The sequence below is a fragment of the Dipodomys spectabilis genome, unplaced genomic scaffold (genome assembly GCF_019054845.1).
Source record: "Dipodomys spectabilis isolate Male_0828 unplaced genomic scaffold, ASM1905484v1 ptg000020l, whole genome shotgun sequence".
Lineage (NCBI taxonomy): Eukaryota > Metazoa > Chordata > Mammalia > Rodentia > Heteromyidae > Dipodomys > Dipodomys spectabilis.
The window spans coordinates 1,458,764-1,464,003 of record NW_024870697.1 but is presented as its reverse complement, the minus strand read 5'-3'; positions in this window follow the sequence as shown (position 1 = coordinate 1,464,003).

The window sequence follows — 5,240 nt, the reverse complement described above, 5'->3', positions numbered from 1 at the left end:
GACACAACTAAGGGCTTTTATCAACCTAGTTATTTTATGTCCTAAATGGCAGACCAATCTTAGGCTCTCCCCTGGATCTTCCTGTTATGAAGTTCCTGAGGAATTTCTACATACAACTCAGACCTAATGACATGGGTGAATAGAAAAGTGAGTATGTATTAATATTCTAATATACGCTAAGGTGTTATCTGTCATGACTACCATGAAATCAATGTACTTTCTCTGAACTTCACCATATCTTTTTAATTGGCATAAGTGGCAGATTTCTTAGTGTGTTTTTTTTTCCTGTTAGTTCATGCCCAACCATGGGTTTCATTGTCGTAGTAGACGTTTTGCATCCCAGTGCCTTCCTTCCAGGTAAGTCTCTTCTTGGGCCCTCATATGCATATGCTCACAGAAGTGAATGTCTCAAAACCATGGAATATAGTTGCTCAATGATGATTAACTCACAGAGAGACTCAAGCAGTTTGGCTCTGGAGCCTTTCTGAGAAGCCTTAGACTAGGTACTGTGGGCAACATTGACAGTAATTCCCCAGAGCAATACCACTGACAGTAAGTGAGCCCTGACTACTACTTAGCCTTTACTAGTCCTACCTAGTTTATGAACACATGAACAAACCCTGTTTAGCCTATTGCACAGTGTCCCCATCAATTAAATCTTTTTGAACCTAGGAGAAAATCTCCAGTTGTAAATCAGTACTCATAAGAAGCAGATGATGCCCCACACTCAAATGCTCAAGGAGAACAGAGTGTAAGGCTGAGGGGTGGGAAGGGATGATTTTAGATAACAAACTTAGAAGTGATTATGTTTATGAATACCTTACCTAACTTCCTTCTGCCCTTCAGATCCAATTCAGAAAGTGGTGGAATGTTTATGATCACAAAATGGAGTTTTTAATCCCAGGCCTAAACTATAGGTGTTCTTGGTACATCTTCCCGTCTGCTCCTGATGTACAGGGTCAGAAGGGCAAAGGGGAAGGGAGCCCCATGCTCAGGAATATAAATGCAGCTTAAAAGCCACTCCAGTCTCTGACTTTCTATGTTGAAGGTAAGATAAAAGGCGGCTTGAGTTTCTAAAACCTCAGTGTCTATATGGTTCCTTCAGAAGTCCTTTTCCTCCTCCTGTGTTTTGAGATCAACACTTAGCAGAGTGCTTCTGTCTCTTTGGAACAATCTTTCTCTTCACACAATGCTTAAAGTAGATAATAGGTGGAAACTACCCTTAAATTAAAAAAATGAAATAGCACACAGTGAGTGCTTCCCCTGAATTCCTAGACCTAACAAGTTCCCAATTCTGAAGACAAAGTGATTATGGGTGAGTACTAACTATCTCCACTGAATGGTGAACTTAGAACACTTTTCCCAAGACAGGTTCTCTTCAGTACTGTAGTTGTAACCTATAATCCTGGTTATTAGTGTGGCTGAGATCTACTGGATCAATGAACTTACAAACCATGCAGGACAGAAAAGTCTAAGATTTTGAGTCCCAAAAGCAGAAACTGGGCCAAGAAGAGAAAACTTATCATTGCTGGAAAAGGAGGAAGTGTTTCTCTGAATATAGATATGGAAATTATAACAAAGTTCTAAGTTGTGGCTCAACAGTAGAAACTCTCAAGTGAAACCTCACTAAAGCTAAAAAATACAACTTATAAAAATAAAAAAGAACTATTTGGATTTCAGTATTAACATCTTTTTAAAGGTGTGTGTGTGTGTGTGTGTGTGTGTGTGTGTGCTGTCTGAGATTACATATGGGACAGCATTGGTTCTTAGCTCTATCACTTGAAACACGCAATTCTTGCTTTCCTCTGGTTAACTGGAGATAAACATGTAATGGATATGTCAACCTAGGTTGGTTTCAAATTATGATCTTCAGATCTGAGCCACTATGCTCAGCCTAATATTTCCAGTAAGTTACTAAATCTTTCTGACTCTCAGCTTCTTCCTGTGTGGAAAGTGAAAAGAATTCCTTTGTGGACCTTAGAATCTGGTGGGAGTTATGACTTGGTGCAGGAAGGATAATTGTTCATGATGTGTGGACAGACACTCTCATAAACTACTGATGTTTATATTTGTTTATATTGAAATGAATGCCAGGAATTGGAAATAAGAGGGATTTTCCTCTTGTTGTTTATCCTTTTATGGGCATTGAGGGAACCACAGAAATTCAAGGAGAACAGGAAAACAAATGCAGCAGTTGTACTCTGCAGGTATGTTCGCAATGAGCTATACCTCTGTGGACAGGGACAGGAGGGAAAAATCAGAGAGAGAGCAAAGGAAGTGATGAGATTGTCCAACAAGAAAGGAACTCATTACCGACTTACAAAATGATGATCCGTATGTACACTACCTTAACCACAAAAATTTTCAAAATCCGGGTGGATGATTCACTCCTCCAGTTTTTGTAGGGGCCGTTAAGACTCAGGCCCACCTATGGAGTTTTTGAAGGTCACATTATATGATAATTAATGTAGATCCAGAATCTCTTAAGAAATGTAATAAAAAAGTATTTCATTTTTAGTACCTGTTTCTTTTTGAGTGGCAATTCTATATGTTGTTGGCAGAGTTAATCTTTTACTTTTTGTTTTTAGTACTTGTCAGGTTTTGAAATACTTCTTAAAGCTTTGCAATAAAGGTCTGCTATATCTTGGCATCCTGCCATTAACTAAAATGGTAATCAACCTTTGAGATTAATGTACTTGAGTAGGAGTTTTATTTATTGATTTAATTTGTCGGTGGTGGTGAACGCTGGGTTGATTGCCATCCCTCAACTCTGCAGCTCCAGACTAATGCTCTACAACTTGTGCCACAGTGCCACTTCTACCTTTTTCTGCTTAGGTGGTGCTGAGGAATCAAACCCAGGGTCTCGTGCAGTCAAGGTATGCTGTCAACCACTGATCCACCTTCTCAGCCCCTATGAGTGGTATTTTTGTGCATGGGTTTATCAAGCAAATCTATTGAGCAAATGTATTAATTTGTCAGTAGACATTCATAGTTATGAATTATCTGATATTTTAATGAATAAAACTGTTATCATTGTTACTAGGAACTGTTTGTCTCTCCATGCTAAAAACATGTAAGAGGGAATTTTAAACTAAAACTGCAAGAGAAATTTTAAGATTTTGATACTAACTAATCTGTCCAGGTGTTATTACATGAAACAGAACATTCAAAATGGTTTTTCTTCATGAATACAGAGATAAAAGGTCTTATAATGCTTATTTCAAAATGCAAATTAAAGGGGAAAATCAGACAGGAGATAAAATTTGTATTGAATGTTAATATTTACAAAGGAAAATAAGATCCTAGACGAAAGACTAAAGATAAAGCAATATCAGAGTCCTATATGCTCAATAATAAATAAGAAGCTTTATTTGAAAAATTGAGCTGGAATGTGTACATCAGGCAAAGGCAAGCAATCAGAGCCTGCCACCAAGAAAGAAACACCATAATGTATGTCTCATAAAAAGGAAACAAGTTTCTTATCCTTGATTTCAATGATACATATAACCCCCCTATACACACACACACACACACACACACACACACACGACTGTATGCAACAGCTCAATCTACTCACATTCATTCAACATGAATCAAAGATCTTCCTGTAGTATTTGAATCTTTAAAAGTTTCAAGTGTTGTAAATAATTTATAGTGGATGCATAAGCAAATATTTCCTGAAAAGCACTCTGCTATGGAAATGAGAGTTCATGATTGTTATGACTACTTAAAACATCTCTTAATCTTGAAAGAATTAAACAAGAGATAATCCAACTTTTGGGACTATATTTCTACCAGCTATTCTACAAAGGCTTAATAAGAAGTTACAAGATACAATATTAAATACCAAATTAATATGATTAATACATGTGTAAGTGAATTGAAAGACAGTGATCAGAGACCTATGCTGCCTCCAATTCTCAGCCTGCTGCACATTGTGACACTTTTGATTCTGCTGTGCCAGGTCCACAGTTGTTTTCCCCATAGCAGTGGCCCTGCTGGATTTGGGTATGGGGGCTGTGCAGAGAGGGTGGAGGCCACAGGGCAGGTCGAGCTGGGGGCTGTGGAGAGAGGACCAGAGGCCCTGGCAGAGGCTGTGAAGAGAGGAAGGAGGGAGTAGGCCAGCATCTCAGGCAGCAGCAGCCCCAAAGGCAGCTGGGTTCTGCGGAGTGTCTGTGAGGTGTAGAATATGAGGTGGATCCACTGGGGCCTTTTTTCTTTGTGAGGAGATATAGGAGTCTCAATTCCCACCCAAGCAGACAATGAGAAATGAGACGAGTGGCTGAAGAATTTCAAGAACAAAGACAGGGACTTATAGGTAAACTCTGGGGGCAGGGAGGGCATCAGTGCTGGGGCTGTGGTTGTCATGCCCTTCTGGACACCCTTGGAAGTGAGTGAGGGCCAGGTCTGCTGTGGGTTAGGCATCGCTCTAGCCTTGAAGCAGGCACCAGGAACATATGGCACAGCCTCGACCTGCCCATTGGAGCTGGCCTGTTGAGGGTGCTGCAGACCGGGCAGGTGCTAGGAAGCTATGTACAGCAGGGTTTTGTGGCATTGTAAACGAGTGCAACTCATATGGAGATCATAATGGAAGTTTACACATTACCAAAAAGACACATATATTGATGACCTTTATTGCAATGGGATACATATTGAAGGAATATGAATCAACATGAACATCCATGTTCATGGCAGCAATATTCATAGCAACCAAGCTGTGTAATCAATCTAGATGCACCAGAAAGAGGGCATAAAGAAAATGTGCTATTCATATCTATAAACATGTTCTGGTATACAAGAGAAGTATGTTTCTACTGTATCATTGCTAAATATTTTTGGATATATACTTAATCCTAATTTTAATGGGTTTTGTGGCATTCTGTTTTTGCTTTAATGAGGGACCTCCATATTGATTTTCAGAACAGTTACAATATCCTATAATATGTGGATATTAGATCAAAATTTAAATATATCAATGAACACATAAAAGATCATCATATATAGTTTATAATTTGAAGCAATTTTAAGAAGGCAAGAGTTGGTGAAAAAGACGATGTTAGAAGCTTAATAACAAATACACAGACATGGAAAATACAAAAAAAAAATGTCGAACTAATTAGTGCTAATAGTAACAAAACATTTTCCTCAAGTTTAAAAAATGAAACTATTAAAATAATACTTATTAACATCAAATAACTATGGCATGGAAGAAAATATAACATAGACTATGTTTCCCCATC